Here is a 26,366-nt window from a genome sequence, read left to right on the forward strand (position 1 = left end):
TTTAAATTAGTTAGTATTTCTTTGAGTGTGACAGCTTAACGTACTTTGTAATCTGCGCAGGCTTTTTTATTTAAATATGGGAATGTTGCCTATACAAATCACTCTGATGAAGTGCCTGAACTTTTGGGGACAAAGTGCAAAGGTTTGTATTGTGTTTCAACAATAAATTTGCTGTTCTTTTTACCATGGTGGGACATTGTACTTATTTTAAGTACCATTTACAGTGGCATTATGCTCAATCATCTACTCTATAGCTTAATGCTAAGTAAGTAAATAAATAGCAGTAACTTAGTTCTGTGCTACCCTGGATTGAGGAGCAGGGAAACAACAGGGTTCAAGGACTAAGGAGTCCTGGCACAGGATCATACTATGGCTTTTGAAACTATGGCCACAATGCCAGTGGACAGGACCTGAAATTCGAAGCCCTTAGCTGCTGGCTGGACCCCACATTTGGAGCTATGGATCGATAACATTTTACAATGGAAATGACGGAAGTGGTGATAATAGAAAGAGTTCTCTTAGCAGCAGCAGTGTGCTTTTTAATATCTATGTGTGAAGGTAAGCAGACTTAGTAGCTATCTGCCTTGTTTGGTCAGATGAGGATCATAAACCTATGAATTAGAAACCAGCTTTTCCTTTAGCTTGTATAGGAAGTAAGTGTCTTCCATTAACTTATAAGTGGTGAACATGTAGGAGGAAGTATAGCAGTGATAATGTTCCTCTTCTTGATTGTTGCAAATCCTTGTTTATTTTTAACACTATAAAAGTGCAGGGCACTAGCATTTATGGCCAAGGGGAGACGATTTTCTATGCCTTGCATGGTGAATGTGGAACAAATATGTGCATGATCATGTCACATTACTCAAAGTTTTCCAGCCCTTGTTGATATTTAGACAATAAAAGAATGTCTGGAAAGTCCAATTAATTAGAACCTGGAAGGGGATGATGGAGTTACTGTACTGCCTTCAGGACTAAAAATATTGACTTAATGGCGTTAGTAGTAGTACCTTTGGGAGGAAATAACATTCAGTCAAAAGTATAAGTAGCAAATGGAGCTCCTTATAGTTCCTGTAATTACTAGTTGTGTTTTTTGTATTTATTTTGTACATAAATCTATTTAGTAATGAAAGGTATAACATAACTTGCAGGCTTTCAGAGAATCTGTGTTATGAGACTGAGGCTGTCATTTAAAGATACAGGATATTTGTTTTTGGTTACTGTTATAAAATTGGACAAAGGCAAAAGCTTTCCCCTGTGTTGCAGAAAAGTTTAAAGTCTCTGAAACAGACTATATTTTTATTCCTATATTGCTTATGTGAAAAACTGAAAACAGAAGCTCGTCATTAATGCATGGTTCTTCTACTAAGTCAAAGTATGTTCAGTAAAATACTTTACCATTATGTTTGTGTGGTAGATTTAACAAAGAAGGAGAGAAACATATTCACAAAAGTGAATTTAACTGATTATTTACTGAAGATGTATGGCTTACCAACCAACTTGCTGTCTTTAGTCCATATATCCCAGTGAAGCTTTTCTGTTCTACCCTGGATGCACATTATAATGGATGATATTCCTTACCAATTATATGTAATGGACCAGGATGGCACTGGAGGGGTTTTGAATCCCACCCCTGGCAACCAGTGTACTACCCATGTACATACCTCACAATCTCTCAGAGCAAGACATCTGGACAAAGCCAGAAGTAATGGTGGGAGAAAGGCCCAAAAATAGGGACAGATTTTGAATATTGATCCTGTAAACTCAGATAGTTGCTAGAATGACAGGTTTTGCATTATTATGTATTTACTGAGGGATATGAAGTCTGAAATTCAAATGTCTGCCATTCAGTCTTCATGTTGGTTTGTCACAATTCCACTGGAGTGGGCAGGATTACATGATTGTGTGTACAGATTTTATGGTAATCAGCATCCTGAGTTTTGGCGGTTGTACCTACTCTTCATGGGCCTTTGCCCGGATTTTTGAGGTTTCCAGGTTGAGCGGTATGATTCATGGTAGTTCTCATTAGCATGTTAATGCTTATTTCCAAGTAATTTTGAGGTCATTTGCACATGATTGCAATATTTTTCTTATCAGTGAATCATGCTTTGTGTGTCTTTGAACCAAGCTCTTCAGCTTCATACAGTCTGCTACTCAGCTGTGAATACCCCATTTGTCTCTCAAACATTCCTATATCTGAAATTTTACCTTTGAGAAGTGAAAAAGAAAAATAATTGTGCATTACTCCTCTTTTAACTCAATACTCATAAAAAGTATTCCAGTAGCATGGGAAATATTGGCTATTTCCTCTGCAAATGGTGTATGTTCTAGAAGAAAAGATAATGGGTGTGATCATTACAAGGGAAGTCATCATAAACAAAGTTTAATCCTTAGACTAGAGCAGAGTGTGTGAAATCTAAGCTAGAAGCATTATGTTTTGCAATGGTTACACTATCAGATAATGTATGTCCTGCTAGCAGTAATCCTTAATTGAAATTGCAACAGCAAATTGTGAAACGATTATGGGTTGTATACAGAGAGATTCTCTTCGCCAGTCAATGTGGATTGATCAGTTAGCTTGACAGAAAGAGATTCAATGACTCAGAGACATTGTAAAGCCACACAGAAAAAAAAAAACATCTTGACCGCGGTGGTGGTGCTGCGGTAGCGTTGTCGCCTCACAGTAAGATGCTGTCCGGTTCGATTCTCAGCTAGAGCACCTTCTGCGTGGAGACATGTGTGAATGGGCGTATTTTCATTGAAGGTTGTGCATCAGGCTGGTAACTCGGTGACCCCTAACCAGAAAAAGCCGAAAGACACAAACAAATTAGTGTCTTAGTACCATGTTCTTGAATTGAACACTGTGCTGTTAGAGCTGACTGTACTAGTGTTCTTCCTAGCAGCCCATGCATCTCAATAGTATAGCCCCTGCAACACACATACATGCTCACACACACACACACACACACACACACACACACACACACACACACACACACACACACACACACACCATGGAAACAAACCCCTGCAATACTAGTTCACACTGTGCTGTCAGACATGACAAACCTGGTGTTCTTTCTAGCAGCTCATGTATCATGCTAACAAAGGCCCACCATACATATACACACACACATACAGACTTGGTATTCCCTACCTAACCCTTGTTGTGCAACAAACACAAGCAAATAGACACTCCCACCACCACTGACACCCCCACTCCACTCCCACGACTATTCTGTACTTACCTGTACTGAGTTCTTCCATAGGTATGAATGAGTGGATGCTGTCCTTTGATGACCTTCATTCTTTCCTACTAGAGTAAAATCATTTGGCACTCTAAAATCATGAGCTGGGATAATTTCTGGAGATATCACATAGCTAGTGCGCAATAACAACTCTCACAAGGTAGCACATTAACATACAGCTTTGCCGATGAGAGCGGTCTTCATGGTCATGGTCCCCAGGATGGGAAAACCATGGTGGTATAGTGATGTCTGAGCTGGATGGGCTTACCATGATGTGGAAATCCTGTGAGATAAGGCTTCTACATAATGATAAGTCTTTCTGAATCATGAGATATATTTAGAATATGCTACTGCATTTTTAATTGTTTTGTTTTAATCTGTTGCATTTATTTTGTATGTAGAATGACTGGATGGACTGATCACGATTACTATTTAAATTGTGGCATCTTTTTTATAAATATTTTAGCATCTTATGAAATGTTCTTGAAGCATGAAACCTTATGCCTTTTTGATGGAAATAAATTGTTTCTGTGGGCTCTGAGCTTGAATAGACTATTTTCATAAGTAAAACTTAGTACCAAAACAGATGTGTATTACTTGCTAAACCATCATTACGTACCTACAAATGTGGGCAGTGCAGTGTATGTCTGTATGTAGTTTCCAAGTGTGTTTGGTGTATTCATCAGAATTTACATTCTGTGAATTGTTTTGCATTTTATGTAACAAAATGAGATGGTTATTGCATTTCATGTGACTGTAATAAGCATTATATAGATCTCACATTGCATGATTTCAACACAGGGATATAACATTTGAGTGGCATAGTTAAAGAAAATTTCAAAAATACAATTGTTATATACTTTGCTGACATATATGGGAAGTATACTGATTTTTTTTAATTTAAGTTACTGAATGTAATTTGTTTTTGCTACATGATGACTTAGAAATCTGTATTCCATCACATCTTGAAGGCAACAAATGTGAACATGCTATTCTTGTTATATCAAAATTTTGAAGAGTTTGTTGGTTGTATTAGTTATTTCTGTCATTCTATCCACTGGCTGTGCTAGGTCTGTCTCTGAACATGAGATCATAGTGGGACAGATTAGTTAATTGCCTTTGAACCAGTATGTAAATATAAGACAACATTTTTTTAAGTTTAATGTCAGATGATTTAGTCAGACTGCCTATTTGAATTACTTTTTTCTATTGAGAAGTGGCGATTCAAATACCTTAGTGATGTTACATAACCTAAAATTTTAGTTGCTAGGCTATATGGTTTATTAATAAATAATAGTTCCAAGTGTCTAAATTACATTACATTAATTAAAATGATTTAAATGCTATGAAAAGTTCACCTTTTTCTGTAAATAAGATGTGCATTTATTTATAATTAGTCTTTCAGTCTAATTAGAGATGCATTTACTCTGCATTAAAAAAACATTTTACAGCCAATTTTATGATTAAAAATGTAAAAGCTTTTGTTGAATTCTCATACCAAGAATGAATAAATAGTCTGCATCTGAGGCATGGCAGAGTTCCACTAAGAAATGATGGACATTTTTTTTTTTTACTATTTTAACCAATAGGAAAAGTAAATGTACTTTGATTGGCAATTGAGTACGTTAAGACTTACTGGGACATGCATTAGGAATTGTCGATCCCCCAGTGTGATGCGTTATTTTAAATTGTGTGATGATTGCCAATAAAGAGCACTTTATTCAGAATTATTTGCATGATGTGCAGTATGTTTTGTGCCAGCAGAATAAAAAGGCATACCTTGAGCCGGATAATGGTCAAATGAGGCCCTAGGTGAGATAATGGACTGGGCTTCCCCTCCCTGCAGCCATACCGATATCTCATTCCTTAACTGTCTCAATTACCATAAAATACTGGTCAAACCTGTCGGTGCACATACTATTTCTTTTCTTTTTTTGTTTTTACTTTTACAATGATCACAGAGATTTGAATTTAATCCAAAAGCTGTTGTTTCAATTTTTGCAGAGCTAAACCGCTGGCAGACATTTTCTAAAAAATAAAACAAAAAACAAAAAACAGTTTCACACTGAAAACAGACGTAGCATGAGCAACAGTAAGCTTCTGTTGCCTTGAAACTCACATTTATTGAACATGCATCTGGCAGTCCAGTAAACAAGATGTGGTGGAACTCATAGTTAAACAGCATGTACTAAAACACTGCAAAAGGCACAGGAATTCAAAAGACAACAGTGCAATGCATTTGCTAACAGGTAGGGACAACCCACTAGATGAAGTTGTTCCTTTTCAGGTGCAGCCTAAGAGCACTGTCTGATGAAGTGGCTAGGTCAGAGCCACATAACAGACAAATGAAGGTTGAGGGAATTAAACCTTATAAAAAAAAGTAGCTTATAGCCTCACTCATCTGCATTAAGTACCACAGAAACTGTTATAGCCCAACCCAGTGCATTTCACACGTGTGTGCCTACAAAAGCCAAGGTTAACTAAAAATGTGTTTACAGTTAAAATATTAATAATAAACTTGTAGACTTCATGCTGTCTAGTTTATTCACAGCCCAATAAACACACTGTCAGCAGTAAACAAAGCAAAAACACAAGGTCTTCACCCAAAAAACATGGTTTATATGATGATGTTCCTGTTTCTTCCTTTACATCATAGCTACTGTGGGTTACAGGAACCAAGTACTTATGCACACACACACACACACACACACACACACACACACACACACACACACACACACACACACACACACACACACACACACACACACACACACACACACACACACACACACACACACACACACACACACACACACACACACACACACACACACACACACACGTAGAACCATCAATTACAGCCATTTGCATGACTGTACATCTTAGACATCTGACTGAGAACAAGTGGATGAATACTTTTATCAGTAATGGTCCCCAAAAAATGTATGTCAGCTCACTGCTGTCAAAACCATACAGTAGAACCCATTGCAACCTCCCTGTGACCTCTTAACTTCTTGGCTCAAATCAGAGACAAAGACTCAAAAATCAGGAACAGATTTTAACTTTACACTCTCCAAACTGCAAAGTTTCTGTTTGTCTTTTTTTCTTATATATTGAGAAAGTTGGTAGAATAAAAAAAAAATTGTGTTAAAAACATTTTTGAAGGATGCAAAGTCTGAAACTCATGCCTGTCATTATTACAAATCAAAAATAATGAGGAGACAAAAACTCACATTTTAAATATTTTATATTAGCTATTTGCTAAGAGGGCAAACATGCTGTACAAAGTGGCATTTTCTGGGTTGACCCAGGAGTATGGTCTGATTGGCTTGATCAAAGTCACACAGGAGGCAAATAAAGGCAGAAGGATTCAGTCTATGTACTTTTAACCACAAGAACCCGTATGTTAACAGTTCAGAACCTTAAATGCCAGACGACTCTAATTAACATAAAATGCATTTTCTGAGCAACAGATATGAAACTCTAATGACTAGCATTATTGACTGACTGTTATCCTCAGGGATTTATCAGAAAAAAAAAGAAGATGAGAAAAGCCTACAAGTTAGAGCAGTGGATTAATGCTTTAAGTTCTTAATGAGCTTCTTTCTGTAGTCAAGAGTACAGGGTTTTATTCTTTTAAGCTCCATTTGCTTGCTGTGTGACTCTAAGCAAGTAACTTAAAGGGCCACTACGGGCAAACAATGAAAAAACATATATTTTTTATCTTGCCATGATTTACTGCACTTCTAAAGCTGCCTGCAGCAAAATAAGTGCTCTTTCCTAATTTAATTTTTTTTTTACTCATGTCTGCCCTCATGGGGGCAGACATTGTGATTCCTTTGGAAAGCTAAATCTGTCTCAATGTACAGACTGTGAGAACAAATAGCCCTACCATTTGTTGTCAGATTAGACTTCCATTCACGGAGAACAAAGATGGCTGCCGTTCTATAAGCACTGCAGTACTTCAGCTCTTCAAATACCTGAGAAAAAAATCAACCCTGTGGAGTTATACTTAGAGTAAACAAACTAATTGGCAGTTATTACTAATTGACCAGAAGTCACTTTTGGTTCTGAGAAAGAAAAATCGAAAAAAAATACTTGGTAATAGCAGGATTGGATCTGATTGTCAGGTTGACTCTGAACAGAGCACCAAACAAAGGACTGATTGATCTCACTTTTGTAACCTTTTCTTTGGGAAATAAATCTTCGTGCAGAATTTCGAAATGTCAAAGGGGGACAAAAATATGGAAACTACAACTTCCAAAACCAAGCTGTCAGCTTTGCAATCACCGGAGAAAGAATCTTTAATCAAGAGACAGAAAACTATCAAGCAGCAAGACACTGCAAAAACAGGGCCATCAACAAAATCTGATCAACAGGTCACAATGGAAGAAATCAAATCAGCATTGCTACCTATACAGGATGCCTTAAAAGAGCTAACATCTCAAACACTTTCATTTAGTGACATGTAATCGGATTCTCGAAAGAATGGAGAAAGCAGAAACTAGAATTGCTACCAATGAAGACAATATATTAATGCTCACTAAAAGAACAGAGACACATGGAACTGACATTCAAATGATGCAAAATAAAATTCTGGACTTGGAAGCAAGATCCAGACGTAACAATATAATCATTAGAGGGATCCCAGAATCTATTCAATATAATGACCTGATCACTTCTATTACACAAATATTCGAAATACTGCTCAAGGACTCTGAGGTTGTTAAGCAGATGGTCATAGAAAGGGCGCATAGAGGATACAGAGAATCTCAAGCTTCAAATATACCCAGACCTGTTTATGTTAAAATATTGAACTACCAAGATGTGAGCAAAGTACTGTTAACTATTAAAAATCTGGTGGATCTATAATGTGGCAAAATAATAAAATTTCTATAGCACAGGATTTACCAACACAAATAAGGCAATCTAGACAAATGCTGGCTCCATATTGTAAGTTTCTGATTGACAAAAATATCAGATTTCAAATGAAATATCCTAATAACCTAATTTTTACTGTGGATGGCATTAAATACTCTGTAAGCACAAGGAAAGAAGCAATACCTACTTTTCTGAAGATTTTTAAGGCTCTCCCATCTTCAGAAATGTGAACAGTTCATTTTGGCTTTCTGCAGCACCAGGGAGAATGGGATGTTTCATTTACGGCAATCTGAGGCTTTAAAATCCTTTGTCTGTTCTGTTTCTTGTAGCAGGCCTGGAATTTTATTTTCTTATCTTCTTATCTCGTAGTTCCAGTTGATTGAACTGCCTTTACAGTTTAAATAGCTGAGAAGAAAGAGGAACTGCTGGCAGTAAAAGAAACCTGTTTGGACTTATTTTGCAGGAAAAGGACTGTAAGATAGTGTGCGAAGTCAAAGTGATGCAGGTAAACGCTGTGGAAATGCATTGTGTATTAAAAAAGGAGATGGTTATGTGTAGTGGCAGAATAAGGTTCGGTAGTTCTTTTTTTATATCTGTTTTCTCTTTTTCCTATATCTCCCTTCTCTTTACTCCTTTCCTTTATTCTTGTAGATAGGTGGTATTATTTCTAACTGATAAATGATGTAAAAATGGTTAGTTGATCAGATTTAAACAATGTGCATATAATAATAAAAGAACATAAAAGAAGTTATTCTTTTTATGTGTAATTAAAGGCATTTTTTCTTATTTCTTCTCCTTTTGCTGTGCTCCCTTCATGCTTTTTTTCCCCTCTTTTTTTATTTTAACCCCTTGGTTCCTCTCTTATTCACATATGGTTATTACAAATGAAAGTGCCATTATAGTTTTATTTTGAACTGCATTGATTTTCAATATTAATATGTTAGTAGGTAAGTTGTAGGGGAAGAACAAAGCAGATTAAAGTAGTTAGATCATTTTATTCAGTAGATACAGGATGTTGGGAAATGTTAAATAACTGTCTGCTTTCTATGTCAACTAATATTTAATACTGTATAGAACAACAAATTAGAATGTTATTTGCTATTGCTGAATATAAAGCTGAAGTGAATTGAAGTACATTAGAATCTCAGGGTACAATTAGTTTATTTGTATATCCATAAATATGTACAGAGCTGTAGTTACCTATAAGTAGTGTTTAGTAGGGAATGTCAGAATTAGGCTTTGTAGACGTAGAAGTAGTTGTTGTAGGTTTTGCATGGGGTTTCATTGTTAAATAATAGAATTAGTAGATTAGTTACTCAGATGGTTTCCAGTAATGTAAAAACCTATGTTCATCCTGGTCCAGAGGAATAGTGGGTAGGCACTGGGTAGGGATAGGATGGCAGTTTTGCTTCCATACAATTGATGATATGCCAACTTATGTTATTCTAAGGTTGCTCAAAGAGATTAGATATCGAGTTATATTTCTAATGAACGTTAAATGTGGATAATAGAATCTTGGAATGTCAAAGGACTCCAGAACATGAAAAAAAGAAAACTGTTTTTTCATTTGTTTCTCAAATCATGGCATGTTGTATTTTATTACAAGAAACGCATATGACTAATGATCAGTGGGAGTCAGTGAAGGATAAGAAATGGGTTAGGAAGATTGTGACGGTGGAAGGAACAACAAATAGTGCAGGGGTGGCAATTTTAGTTAAGAATCACTTTCAGGGAGATATTAGGGATGTGAAAATGGATCAGGAGGGTAGATGGTGTTTGGTCCTTCTCACATCCAAATGTTATGATAAACCTATAGTACTAATATGTGTATATGCCCCTAATGTTAATCAGCATCAGTTCATAGCTTCAATCTATTCCATTTTACAGTCATACAATAATTGCTATATCGTGTTGGGAGGTGACTGGAACTCTTATCAAGATCCTAAATTAGACAAGTTGGGTGCTTCTTCAGCGTTCAATAAACAGGCAATGGTAGCATTGAAAGAATTGAAAATGGATTTCAAACTCTATGACCCTTTTAAACACATACACTCACAAGGGAAAGCAGAGAATTTTACTTATTATTCGACCTGCCATAAAATGTGGTCGAGAATTGACTTTTTCTTAATTTCAGAGGTGTTGATCTCAGCTGACCCTAGTGTTTCTAATCAAGTCAGACAACTCTCAGACCATTCAAAGATAACTTTAACCTTAAACAGTAGTAATATGGATACTAAGAGGCTTCGAGGGTATAATTGGTCCTTGAACCCATATTTACTAACCAAGGAAGATATATTAATGGAAGTCAAGGAGATACTTAAACAGTCATTAAATAATATTTCCCAAAATAGACACCCAATAGATATAGAATGGGCTACAACTAAAACGCAGCTAAGAGGACTATTTATACAAAAAGCTACATATTATAAAAAAATACAAAAAAAGACTCAATTGGATTTAGAAACTAAAATTCAATTACTGGACCAAGACTTGATGAGGAACTATAATGAACAGATAGAAACTGAGCTATTAAGATGTCAAAAAGAACTATTTTTACTTCATAATAGAAATTTGTCACTTTATGAACAAAGAAATTTAGTTAAATATGCAAATATTCAAACCCCCTCGAAAGCATTAGCTCGTATTATTAACCAGATGAAATCAACACGATTAATTACTGAAATACACTGTAACAATACTACATATACTGACAAGGCAGATATCATGAAGACCTTTGAAAAATTTTTTAATCAGATTTATGGTGAGAAGCAGACACTCTTGCAAGATAAAGACAGAAAAGATTTTTTACAGAGAATCACTTTCCCTAATATTGACAAGGAATTTCATAGAGATTTAATCAAACCGATTACAGTTGAGGAGGTGTCTGAAACAATCAAGAAACTGAAGCCTCACAAAGCCCCAGGCCCAGATGGTTTGACCTCGGAATTCTACAAATCTTTTAGTGAGATTTTGAGCAGTGTATTGTCACAGACTTTTAATTATATCACTCTAAATAGAATTAATGATCCTCATTTTAATGCCTCAAGGACAGTTCTGATATTAAAAGAGAAAGGTGATTCCAAAAATCCTGATAATTACAGGCCTATATCACTTTTGAATATGGACATGAAAATCATGACATCCATTCTGGCGAGTAGGCTGAAAAAGGTAATAAACCCAATAATATCAGAGGAACAGGCGGTGTTTATGGATGGGAGGCAGACCACGGATAATACCTTAATGCTCCATACCTTAATCTCTTATGCGAAATATAAAAACCTGAATTTGTATGCCCTAATTATTGATGCTCAGAAAGCATTTGATAGGGTTAATTTGGATTATTTATTTGATACATTACCTTATTTTAATATACCGCAGGAGTTTATCTCAATGTTAAGGATACTATATAGAAATGCATACACAAATTTATTTATAAATCACGAATGCTCGAATAGGATAAAAATCATAAATGGTACCCGACAAGGCTGCCCATTATCTCCCATCTTATTTAATCTTTACTTGGAGCCTTTATTTTTACACCTTAAGCAAAATGTTTTTATAATTCTCCTGTACTGTATGGAATAAAGGTTAGGATGGCTGCCTATGCAGATGATTTAAACATATATTGTACCACACCTGTTTCCGATACTGAAAAATATTAGCTGCAATAGAAATATTTGAGAGAATTTCCAATTACAAGCTAAATTTTAAAAATCTAAAATATTCCCATTAAAGACACCCACACCTTTTCAATGCTACCATTAATAGGACAAGTATTGACGGAAGAAAAGATAAAATATCTGGGAATTGTCTTCTCAACTGAAAATAGAGATTTTTTTATTAACAATGTAAAGTCAACTACAGATCAAATAACATTGGATCTTGAAAGATGGAGTAGATTGAAGTTACCGATGATGGCAAGAGCAGCTATCATAAGAATGAATGTTCTTCCTAGAATGTTATATATTTTTAGAGCTGCACAACTCAGAATTACCAAAACATTCTTCAAACAGCTTCATATACGATTGGGAAGATTTCTTTGGGAACCTAGGAAAACGAGAATTTCATATGAAAAATTGATGGCTCCAAAAAATAAGGGGGGGCTGGAATTACCGGATTTCGAAATGTACTATTTAGTGATTCAGGCCAATAGAATTTTAAAGACGTCTTACTTCGATAGTGATAATAGAAAATGGACACCCAAATGGGTGCTCTTAATGTACAAGCATATAAATGAAGTGGGAGTCAACGCTAAAGCATTACCCTTTTTAAATAATTGGACAATGAGTAAATATAAGCTAATGGAGCACATCAAAAGTTATGTAACGGCAATTCAAACTCTTTTCGCTTCCTTAAATTTACTAAAATATATGATGGTTTTCCAACCGTTTCATAGGAACCCAAATTTAACAATTGGTGGTCAATTGATTGATCTAAAGAAATTCCCTTTAATCATGGAGTTAACTGTACTCGATTTATATCCTTTTTTAGGAGTACCAGTACATGATATTTTAAAAGAAATAGAACTCCCTATTTCCTCTTTAATTATAGTAAGACAGCTAAAAGACTTGGTTATAAACTATTTTAACAACTTTGAAATGAAAGGGGAAGATTTAATCATTTCTCTTAATCTATGGGAAGCGCTGTTGCAGGATAGAAAATATATAACCGCAGCATATAAATTGATAAAAGAGAGGAAGTATAATATTTATATTATTTTATCGAGTTACTGGAGAGAGAAATTGATATTGCCAGACGACAATAAGATATTGGAGGCATTTAAATTAACATTAAAGTCCGTATCCCTTCAGAAATTGGTATTTACGCAGCTGATGATATTTAACAATGCATACTATACTCGTCTCACTTTGCACAAATTTGATGCGAAGAATTCACCCATATGCCCACATTGCTTTGATCAGACAGCAGATTTGCTTCACATGTTCTGGAGTTGTAAGTGCATTTATAAATTGTGGAATTCATTAAAATTGCAGTTACAAAAAATGGGTTACCAAAATTCAACACTCTCTTGGGAGTTTATGGTTCTTCATATTCCCCCGGAGAATCTAAATAAATCAAAAACGATTGTAATTATGAATATCTGCCTATTAATGAAATTATATATAGCCACAAATTGGTTGAATCCAGCCCAGACATCGTGGGAAAATTTCAGATTGTTGGCAATAAAACACATCTTAGCGCATAAACTGTTAATTAGTGATCACAAGAAAAATATCAACAACATAAAAATCTGGGAGCAAATTTTTAATATTATTTTGGCTTAAGAGGTTACTATCCACTTTTTCTCGGGAACCAGAATATAGTCTAAATCAACCTTAGATTAGATAGAAAATGTACAGAAAAGACAGATTGTTGGCTTGGATTTGTTAATGTTGGATTTTTTTTTTATTATTTTCCTTTTGATTGTTAGTGCTGTACCTTTGATCAATACATGAGGTTGATATATATGTGAAATTAACCAATGGAAGCATTTTGTATATATTGTATACAATGTGTGAATTTGTAATATGGTTGTGAAAAATAATAAAAATGATTATTGAAAAAAAAAAAGACTTCCATTCACTTAGAATGGACCACCTGAAAAAAATGCCAAGTTTGAGAGTCTGCAACTCATGTGTCATTGACTGGTATGTGCTGAGTTTTACAAATGTTGTTCCTACTGATGTACTACACATTCTCTGAAAGAAACTTGCAAAAGTGTCAACAAATTACTGAGATAAAAAAGACTTTTCACAAGGAGCAGTTTTGCAAGTTTCAGTTCCTAGCCAAGTTACTCCTCCCATCTCCCCTCCTTCAGTGGGCTACAGTCTCACATTTCCAGCTTTACTAGATTCAGTTATTTAGTCAACTTTGCATGACAATAGACATCAAAAAAATCACAGCCTGGTGTGCCACTAAAACTGCTCCCTTATATGTCTCTCCACTTCTGAATAGCATTTCTCCAGGAATAAAAAAAAAGCACACACATCAGTCCAGAGTTTGGGCCAATCTATCCATTTCTTAAAGTGCACAGTAAAACATTCAGTTTATAATGCATTCTGGCTGCTGACATGGTTATCTTTACATAGTTATTCTCTTATAGCATAACCTGAACTTATGGTATTCAATGCCAAGCTTTACAACAGTTTTCAGTTTCTTAACAATGACCTCCCAAGCCTCTGATGTGACCCAGTACTTTGTCAATATACTGTAAATACATAGATTAATACAAATATTTGTGCACATATGACACTTACAATAATACACACATACCATCATTAAAACAAGATAAATGCAATATAAATTGTGTCAATATAGTTATGCTTTCTAGTTTATGACCCTGTTTGTCTATGGAAACTTCTTTTTGAATTTATGTTCATGCAGTTGTATATTTGTTGTATATTATCTTATTTAATTGTTTCTCAATATTCTAACCACTGTGTATGCTGCATCAATTGTAAAACTCTGATTTTACTCATTTTATATTTTCTATGCTCTTTGTACAAAATAGCTATGTTTGTATAATTTATTTTTATTATTTTTTATAATTGTTTACTATATACCTGGAGCTTTTCTCCCCCAGCCTCCGCTGAAAAAGGTCATTTTGTGTCCAGTCGGTCCAACCTGATAAACAAATGGAAAATAAATAAAAAATAAAATATACTAAGAAAATCAATCAATATACCAAGAAAAATCCAAAAGTTAAGAAAAGAAAATCATAGAAGGAAGGAAAATGTTTCCTTGATGCTGTCATGAAAATCCCACTCACTTATTCAGATATTATGGGCAAATATATATATATATATATATATATATATATATATATATATATATATATGTATATAAAACAATGTACCCAACCCACTAGTCATAGATGAATCTATAGTCAGGCACACTGATGTCCCACTCACCAGGCTAAACAAGGAGAAGGTTACTGTCAGCTGCCTGTCAGGTGCCAGGATCTGCCACATAACCCATGCACTCAGGTCACTCCACAACAAGTACAAATATGACTCTGTCATTGTCCATGTTGGTGTGAATGACCTGAGACATGCCTCCCAGAACTACATGAAAAGAGACATGGAAGAGCTCTCCGATCTTGTAGCCCATGGAGGTATGACCCTAGCCCTGAGTAGCATTCTGCCATCACCCAGAATGATACCGCAGTACAAGGACAAAATGATTGACTTCAACAATTGGCTAAGCTTCTGGTGTCATTCTAAGCGGATCCAGTATCTGTCTGCCTGGAATGACATGGTCGACAGACCATGATGCTTTGCCATAGATGGCCTGCACCTGTCACCCATGGGATTCTGGATACTGGCTAAGGCTCTTGCAGCCCCTCTAGTGCCTTTTTAAGACAAGTTTCAAATGTAACAGGAACAGGCAAGCAAAAACTGAGGGTAATGCTACTCAGTGCTAGAAGTCTAAATCTCAAAATGCACTCACTCAAGGCACTCCTTAAAATGGAGAACATCGATACCTGTGCAGTGACTGAGACATGGTTCAAGGCTCCAAAGAGCACCCCTGCACTACTAGGCTATAACTCATACCACACTTTTCGGCCACGTAACCTGGACTGGAACATCAAAGGTGGAGGTGTGCCCATATTCATTAAGGATATCCACACCTCCAGGCTAGTTGCTCAGCATAATGCATCCAAGGTTATCCAAGTGCAACTAACTCTGGACAAAACTGCAATCCAAATTGTAGCTTGCTACAGATCCCCCATCATGCCCCAGCATTCCCACTCCTCTTTTCTTGATATACTGGAAAATATTAGGGTTCAAACACCCTGATAATGGGCGATTTCAACTACCCTACCATTAACTGGGAAAACTACTCATGTACCAACTACTTTGCTCAATGCTTTCTGGAATTCATAAATTCCAGTGCCCTGGATCAACTTATCCACACCCCCACCAAGGGCAACAATATCCTAGACCTAGTCATTACCAACATAAATGACCGGTGTTCTGCACCCGAAGTCAACTCCTTGTTGGTCAGATCCAGCCATAAGCTAATCACCCTAGATATCCACATCCTGCCCCCACCTCCATTAAGGAAACCACGGTAAAAAATTTCTCCATAGCCAACTACATGCTTCTTAAGACAGAAATGGCGAACTTCATGACACCCATGCAGATGGACAATACATTTAGAACTGCTGAATCCTACACAAATGCACTCTATAAGCACTTACATGAGTGCATGGATTGTGCTATCCCAAACAGAACCAAGAAGCTGTCCTCCAAAATAAGGAAGCCAGTCTGGTGGTCCCCTGTCATAAACAAACTGTACAACAGAAGGAAGAAACTGTTGCAAAAGAGAGTAAACTCCCATGAGTGGTGGAGCTCCCTGATCAGCCTCAGTAAGATGCTAAGATCCCTTATAAGAGCCTTCAAAGCTAACTATGAAAATAAAATCGCCAGTGATTCTAAGGACGACCACAAAGCATTCTATAGCTATGTCAAGAATCTCAATGGCAGCACCCAGATCTGCTCTGAGTTACAGCACAACGGCATGAAAATTACAGAACCAACTGATATTGCCAACATTCTGGCAGATAGGTTCAGTGCTATCTTTACCACCCTCTCACACCCTAAAGGGCCCATATCTATACAGGAAGAATGCAGGGTCCCTGTAATCACAACTACACAGGTAAAAGCTGCACTCTCTAAAGCCAAAAACATAGCTTCCATGGGACTGGATAACATCCCAGGCTGCATTTTACATGAACTTCAGAACGAACTGGCTCCCTACCTAAGCACCATGTTCAATCATAGCCTCACATCAGGCTTTGTGCCCACTGAATGGTGCATAGCAACAGTTATCCCACTCCAGAAAGGGGGAGCCACCACTAATCCCGGGAACTATCATCCTATTAGCCTGATGAGCTTGGTCTGCAAGGCCATGGAACGTATCATCATGGAACTCATAAGCAAAGACATTGGTAACCTCCAAACTCTGGGCCCCACCCAGTTCGGGTTTGTGAAAGGCAGATCATGCATCCTGAACCTAATCGACTTCTCTGAGGCAGTCGATGAGGCTAAGGTGGTTTACACAGCCTATCTTGACCTCACCAAGGCTTTTTACACCATCCCCCATTCTGGAATTATAGCGAAACTCACTAAACTAGGTATAAATCCCTATGTCACAAGATGAGTTGCCAAATGACTCACTGACAGAACCCACACTGTAAAAGTTGAAGAGTCCAAATCTGACATCAAACCAGTGACAAGTGGAGTACCACAGGGTTCAGTCCTGGGACCTCTCCTGTTTGGTATCTACTTCTCTGAAGTACAAGCTAACAAAGAAGGCCTCTGGCTAACGAAGTTCGCAGATGACTGCAAACTAGGAGCCATAGTCGATTCCCCAAATGATGTGGACATCCTACAGAAGGGCCTCACTGAGACAGATGCCTGGTGTTAGAGCCATGGCCTCAAGCTCGATACCAAAAAGTGCATTGTCATCCCCTTTGGTAAAAACTCTGTACCCGTGAGCTACCGGTTCCACTTCATATCATCAAAATTTCATTTCATCGAATTCAATCATCGAGACCAAATCGTGAAACTCATTTAAGTAAACTCATATATCGCATCTGAAATCATTGAAAACTATAAAGCAACTAGAAATAACATTCCACAAAGTTTTACTATGTTTATGCAGGGGGGCAATCAGCTTGATCCCCCATGTGGGAGCCCCCCACACCCCCTGTAATTAAATATACCAACTCCAAGGTTGCACTACAGCGGGGGAAAACTCCACTGTAGTGCGACCTTGGAGTTGGTATATTTAATTACTGTGGGGGGCAGAGCCCCCCACATGGGGGGTGCAGGGGGGGCTTGCCCCCCTGCATAAACATAGTAAACAGTGTCTGGGATGTTATTTCTAGTTGCTTTATAGTTTTCAATGATTTGAGATTCGATGATATGAGTTTTCGACGAAATGAGTTTTCGACGATTTGGTCTCGATGATTTGAATTTCGATGAAATGAAATTTCGATGATATGAAGTGGAACCGAGCTACCACATAGGTGGTAGTCTACTTAACACCAAATGTGTGAGGAGACCTTGGGACCCAGGTGGACAGTAGTCTCTCCTTTGATAATCACATCGCTACAGTAGTCAGGAAGTCCTTCTACGTGGCACATCTCATCACAAAAGGGTTCTCATCCAGGAAATAAAGAGGTCATTGTTCCCAATAAAAAATAAAAAACAAACCACCAATTCGCACCAAATATTATTTCTTTGTAGGTCATTGTTCCCCTTTACTTGACACTCATTAGAACCATTATAGAGTACAACGCCCCTTTTGGAATGTACCTCACAAGACAATTGCAGCAGCTGGAAAGGCCGCAGAAGTACCTCACAAAGAGGATTACTGGCCTCAAACAGATGCCTTACACTGACCATCTAAAAAAAATTCCAGCTTTACTCCGTAGCATATCGCCTACTCTGAGGTGATTTCTGCCTAACATATAAAGCTATGTCAAACCCAGAGCTGTTGGACATGCTACACCTAAAGAAATCCCAATCCCTCTGAGCTACACACTCTAGGGACCTAAACCTTGTCACCACAATAAACAGGACATGCTGGAGAGATAGATTCCTGTCCCAGAGACTTCCCATACTCTGAAACAAGCTACCCATCTATGTCAAGCAAAGTTCCTCATTAGCACTTTTCAAGAAAAATCTTTGAGTGGATGGGAGATAGGAAAATATACCCTGGGAATCACTTCTCTGGCTCTGCTCGACAGTGGCACAGGAAAATAACTTTCTTGGGTGGCATAAGCCAGGGAAACTTGTTGGCTAGGCTTACTTAGGCCCTTAGGCCGATAGCCTAGTAACTACCTATGAACCTATTATTAGACTAAATACAATATTATGTAGCATTGAAATGTGCTAACATTATAAGGGTGACAGTTCATTATTTAGCCATAAAGCAAATTTCAGAGTGGAAAAGTTCAAATAGTGGATAAAGAGGAGGAGGGTAAGAGAAGAAAGAGTGACAAAAAGTATTTGTTAGAAGTAATAATTAGGGTAGATATGGGAGGCAGGAGAAAAAATGAGTAAAAATAACATTACAAGTAAGAGAAACGAAACCAAGTAAAAGAACAAATAACATGGTGTGTGTGTGCGTGTGTGTGTGTGTGTGTGTGTGTGTGTGTGTGTGTGTGTGTGTGTGTGTGTGTGTGTGTGGTGTAAAAGAACTATAGAGCAAATCTGCACTGATACCTGCTTGCTGCCCTGCTGAGGGGGACACTTGTGCAAGTGCAGTGGACTGGCTCCAGTAGGAAGGGGTGGCAGCATAACTCAACATTATAGAACAAGAAATCTGGACAAGGCCATAAATAATGGGGGACAAAGGCCCAAGAATGGGACAATTTATAAATATTGCACTTACAAACTTAGAAAGTTGATAAACAGATTTTGCATTAGAGTGAATTTTCTTAAGGATATGAAGTCTGAAAATCAAATGTCTGTCAACTTTCTGACTTCAGTGTTCAATGATTTGCCAGTGATTTGACAGAAAACTGCAATTTTATGAAAACCAGACAAAAAATCTGGACTTTCTGCAAAAATCTGTACTGTTGAGAGACATGGATGGGAGTCTTGAACCAACACCCATCAATCATTTTCATTTGTTTGCCAAAGCCATTACAGCAGTGTTTTGCAGAGAGGTGGGAAAAGCCTTAAATTTGACTGGTATGTTGTATGGGTGTGGGCAGCTGTGTTTGTGGAAGGTGGAGGTGTGCCTTTGTAAGTGTGGTGCAAATGTTATGGATTATGAAATGGAGGGATTGAGTAAAATTGTGCTCGGTGAAGTCCCTAGCAATTTCATCACTGCTTGATTCAGACATATACATTCCCCTGTGTTTGTCAATACTATGTTTGAGTGCATTGTTTTGGAGTGTGGTATCACTGCTACAGCTGCTGCTACTCTTTCAATACAAGTATCTGCTTTGGAATTTTTCTCCAGGAGTCTGTTGCTGAGAGGATGAGAGACATGCTACAGGTATACAACCAAGACAAACTGGATAAAGCAATAGTAAGAAAAAGTACTAGGTCACATCAGAGGCTTGGGAGGTCATTGTTAAGAAACTGAGAACTGTTGTAAAATGTATCATTAAATACATATGTTCAGGTTATACTATAAGAGAATAACTGCAAAGATAACCATGTCAGCAGCCAAAATGCATTAAAAGTTGAATATTTTACTCTGCACATTTTAAATGGATAGACTGGCCTAAACTCTGGACTGATGCGTTAGCTTTTTTTTTTTTTTTCTTTTTTCTTTTATTCCTGGGAAATGCTATTCAGAAGTGAAGAAACATACAAGGGAACAGATTTAGTGGCACACCAGGCTGTGATTTTTTTTTTTATGTCTATTGTTATGCAAAGCTGACTAAATAGTTGAAGCTAGTAAAGCTGGAAATGTGAGACTGTAGCCCACTGAAGGAGGGGAGATGGGAGGAGTAACCTGGCTAGGAACTGAAACTTACAAAACTGCTCCTTGTGCAAAGTCTTTTTTATCTCAGTAATTTATTGACACTTTTGCAAGTTTCTTTCAGAGAATGTGTAGTACATCAGTAGGAACAACATTTGTAAAACTCAGCGCATACCAGTCAACGACACATGAGCTGCAGACTCACAAACTTGGCAGTTTTTTTCAGGTGTCCATTCTAAGTGAATGGAAGTCTAGTCTGACAACAAATGGTAGGGCTATTTGTTCTCAGTCTGTGCATTATGGGACAGATTTAGCTTTCCAAAGGAATCCCGATATTTGCCCCCATGAGGACAGAAAAGAGTAAAAACAAAATAAAATTAGAAATGCGTACTTATTTTGCTGCAGGCAGCTTTGGGAGGTGTAGTAAATCATGGCAAGATAAAAAATATATGTTTTCTTCATCATTTGCCCGTAGTGGTCCTTTAACCAGACAGTACTACTGGGACTTGGCTAATAAAAAAGTAGAGCATATGTACTTTCTGACTGGTATTACTGTCTGATTGTAATCCCCACTGATTTACCTGAAAATGTCCTTGTGTTTTCTGCCTCTGCCTGCATCCTGGAGTAGCAGTAATCCTATTGCCTGCATCCCTGGTGTAATGTCTCTGCTCCTGGTAATGCCTGTGTCAGTAGTAATCCTTCTGCTTGCATCCTTGGTGTAATGCCTCTGATCCTGGTAAAGCCTGCATCACTGACTCTGCCTGCAACCTGGAATAGTAGTAATCCTTCTGCTTCATCAGTAAAGTAATGCCTTTGCTCCTGGTAATACATGGGTCAATAGTAAACCTTCTGCCTGCATCCCTGGAATAATGCTTCTGCTCCCAGTAATGCCTGCATCAGTAGTAATCCTTCTGTCAGAATCCATTGAGTAATGTCTATACTTCTGGTAATATCTGCATCAGTAGTAATCCTTCTATCTGCATCCACGGAGTAATGCCTCTGTCCCTGGTAATGCTTGCATCAATAGTAATTCTTCTGCCTGCATCAATGAAGTAATACCTCTGCTCCTGGTAATGACTGTATCAGGATTAATCCTTCTATTGCACCCATGGAGTAATGCCTCTGTTCCTGGTAATGCCTGCATCAGTAGTAGCCCTTCTGCCTGCATCCCTGGAGTTATGCCTCTGCTTCTATTAATACTTACATCAATAGTAATCCTTCTAGCCTGCATCAATGGAGTAATACCTTTGCTCCTGTCAATGACTGCATCGGTAGTAATCCTACTGCATCCTAATGCCTCTGTTCCTGGTAATGCCTGCATCAGTAGAAATCCTATTGCTGCATCAGTGGAGTAATGCCTCAGCTACTGGTAATACATGCATCAGTATTAATTCTTTTGTTTGCATCCATGGAGTAATGCCTCTGCCCCTCATAATACCTGCATCAGTAGTAATACTTCTGCCTGCATCCACAGAGTACTAGTAGAAGCAATAATCCTTCTGACTCCATCACTAGTAGCTCTGCATTAAGAAGTAGTAACATACCCATATGCATGGGCTTGCGCACACACACAACACACACACACACACACACACACACACACACACACACACACACACACACACACACACACACACACACACACACACACACACACACACACACACACACACACACACACACACACACACACACACACACACACACACACACACACACACACACACACACACACACACACACACACACACACACACACACACACACACACACACATATGTATTGATTATCCAACAGCCTAGATATCAAAGATCCTTTTCTCACAACTAAAAAAAAAAAATAAGTGTCACCAAGCTAATTATCTTCTGCACACTGCAAATAGGAAAAGACATGGAATGATCTCCCATGCTGATCACATTTCAAGCAAAACAGCACAGCAGGCAAAATCACTGATCTCCTAAAATCACAAACTAAGCATCACAGATCTCCTGAGATTGAGTTAAGACACAGTACCTCACAAGGCACAATTCTCCCACTCACTGGAAGGGGTTGATCTGCAACAACAGACTGGATGCTGAAGACCGGCTGTAAAGGCTTCTCACAGAACAGTGGATTAAATCAGCTGGACTGGAAGGGTTGCTTATAGAACAGTGGAATGGGTAACTGGGGATTTATTTATTTATTTTAAAGTAAGGCCAGGCCAGGTCCCCCCAACCAGCAATGGACTGTAGGCAACTGCCTAGGTCACCTTGTACTAGATAAGGGCATGGCCATACCTCTCAATTGTTCCAGACTCTCAAGTCACTGAGGATTGTAGTCAGTTGTACTTATTGTTTAGAAAGTGTATGTCTATGTAAAACCCACTGTTCTGTTATATGTGTTATGTGAATTACAGTAATATTTAAAATTTGCCCTTGATTTTGGGCCATTTCCCCCCATCCTGTTCCCTTGGTATATAGAGCAACACAGAGAAAAGAAAAATGAGTTTCAAACAGCATGCTGAAATTAGTTTGAAAGAAAACTGTAAGATGTTTAATGCACGTTACAGAAAACTGTAAGATGTTTGATGTACTATTGCTATAGTATGAGAAGCTAAAATAAAGAGCGCAAGTTAAGATTTTTTATATATGCTTCTTCTCCTTTCTGTATGCCAATCATCAAGCCTCCCCCATCTGAACTTGAGCCAGGTTTACCTATAGTGATGAGGCAGTCCTGATATTGGAGATCTCTCAGATGGAGACATCAAGGACCTGTTTCTCAGCCTGTGTCTGCTTCATGTTTCCTTTGCCTTGGACTGGATTTTCTTATCCTGCTAGCTTAAGGATCTGGCTTCACCTTCTGCACTACAGACCAGAGCTGATCATATTTCAGAATGAAGTCTAATTGTCCCCAGGCTTAAATACACCCTACCACCCCTTTCTTTGTATGCCTTGTCTATCTAGACACAGGCGTAACAGCATTTATATGGTGTAGCCTTAACCCACACCCCCCGGTGGTGATGTGAGCTCTGTATCACTGTGGGAACCACCTACTCCCTTTTTCAAGGATATGCATGGTCCCACACATTTCCCATAAGGGCTACCGTTTCTGCCTTGGGTAGTTACATCCATAACTCACTCTGGCTATAAGTTGCATTGGACATGGCGTGCTCCCACCTCAGTCCTGGAGTGATAAGTCTAATTGGTCAATGTGGATATGCTGACAGAATCCACATCCTCCCTGCTCCCCCCCAGCATTTCCAGTGCCCAAACCAGTGATCAAACTTGGTTAAGTTAGGGATTTATCCCTCTGTGTTGCACAGCCAGGACTTGTGATAGTTAACTTGGATTTATTAATTATTTGTGTTCTTATAAACAGCACCATAGTCACACAATGGATCAGTGGGATTAATTTAAACAGTGACTGAAGTGATTTGTACAGCATCTCATTTTCAATCGTTTCAATACACAAAAATCAAAATAGCAGTAACTGTAAATATAGCAGTGCAGCAGACATATCATATTGCAGTATTTAATGGTGCCATCAAAAAGTTGATAAAACACAACACATTTATAATATGAATTTGGAAACCTATAAATTGTTTATCAGTGCAGAGATTTGTAGATACCTGACAGAAAGAATTAGCACAGTTTTCACTTAAATATACTAAAGTTTTGTTTTCTTTACAATACGAATTATAGCTCAGCTGGAATAGCAAACAATTTATATGGTATCATGAATAAGTACAAATAAATAAATGGCATGTCTTTCTGGCTGATAAAAGAAGTGCATATAAGTAGTAGAAAGAAGAAGAATTCAGTTCAAGCATAAATTATTGCACATTCAGAATTTGACAGACTGGCCAATATTTACTTCACCAAGACTTAATCTCATGATTTCATGCTTCAAATATTTTTTACGGCTCTTCTCTCATCAAATGGATTTTCTAACAAAACCCTTTCTTTGACTTATACACATGCAGCCAGCATTGAATAAATGCCATAATATTTTCCTTTTTTAGTGCATGCTATTAATACTTCACTTAACCTTTTGATACAAGCTTTAAGCTGCAGATTCTGTCTCATTCAACAATTTATGAATATTTGTTTCCTTTTGATCCCTGCCATCTTATCTTAATTATATTCTTTCTCTCGTTCTTATGAAAAACAATGACATTGTATAGAGATAAAATATGATCATTTTTATATATTGCTCTTATATGTGGTTACATCCATTCTTTTAGGTTTCTTTTTTTTTTCTCTTTTCAGACCTATAGTTACATCCATAACTGACTCTGGCTATAAGTTGCATTGGACATGGCGTGCTCCCACCTCATATATATATAACATATATGGTGTAATAAAATTATTTATTGAATTATTGGCATTTGTTTACCGGGATAGTCCGCTGGTCCGTTGAGAGTACATTTTCAGTGGAGACCCGGGGAGAAAAGCTCCGAAAATACATTACACGTAACAAATAAGAACAATTAGTATGAACTGTGCAAGCTAAATAGAAGAATCAAAAAGATGAACTTTAAAAAGAATCAATATACATAATGATGTATATACATACATAAAAAACTTAAACAGATGAGATAATCAACTTTGGAAAATTCTCATAATACATTTAGTGTACGGATACTGACAATTGCTTTTGGGAGGTGAAACTTACAATGTTCAATAGTCATGAAGCTTCAGAATAAGGTAGTCAGGCATATGTTACATAGTGAGTAAAACAGAATGACTGGGTAATGATTGTAAGAATGTGAGTGGAACTATGGGAGCAGAAGAGGTCATGATTTAAAACTAGGAGGTAGCTAAACTTTAGAAATTTTAGTAGCACCTGTTAAGAGATCCACTTTAACTAACGTTCTGCATATTCTGTACCTGTATGACTCAAATGAACCAGGCACAAAGGGAAAACCAAACCACTGTGGTAAGCATAGGAAATTAATTTAAATGTTTATTTGTTTAATAAGTCCTGAATTTTGCTACTTCTGTGAGTAACTTTTATACTGTTTACATATTTGCTCTTTAATAATTCGGTAGCTAGTTGACCAAAGTATTCTCTAAAGCAATGACACAGGTCATTGCATTTATTATAACAGAAGGATTAGGGATACAGTAATTTCAGTTACATTATATGCAAAAAAACAAGGTTAAAGAAATGAGTTAACAGATGTACATGCCAGTGTTGGCTCTGTGGCACTGATGAGTAAAAGTGAAGAAGCTGACCAGGGAGGGATGTGAATGAGTAACTTATGCCAGGGGGAGGGGTTTATTACAGATCCTACTGCAAGGGCACCATCTCTGGGAAGCCTTCAGATATGAGCTCTAAGTCAAAAGGGGCAGAACTGGGGGACTATGAGCTCAGCCAAGGAATTCTTCTCAATGTAGGGTGAGAAGAAGTGTCCAAACTCTGGGCCTTACATCAAAACTATCAGCCAATCAGAGGCATGTGTAAAAACGCAAGTGAGATATGGATGACAACTTATAACTGTTCATCTGTCTCCCTCCACATGACCTGAATGTAAGGTGAGATTGCTGAAAGTTATTCCCTTGGAAAGGTGAGAGCCACTGCAGGGTGACATAGGTTGATGATGTAAGAGGATCCATGATGATTGGAAGCTGGCACTATAAAGCAAAAGAAAAAATATATATACAGATCAGTGGAGGAAAAAATGTACCTTAAGCCAAATTATTATCATTAACCAAGTATTGATACACAGAACAGTTAAGTAAATTATAACACAGAAAATTAGATAGACATCTAGAAATATTTATGTAATATACATCTTCTACTTAT

This window comes from Protopterus annectens, chromosome 11.part0 (genome assembly GCF_019279795.1).
Source record: "Protopterus annectens isolate FY-2018-M chromosome 11.part0, PAN1.0, whole genome shotgun sequence".
Lineage (NCBI taxonomy): Eukaryota > Metazoa > Chordata > Ceratodontiformes > Protopteridae > Protopterus > Protopterus annectens.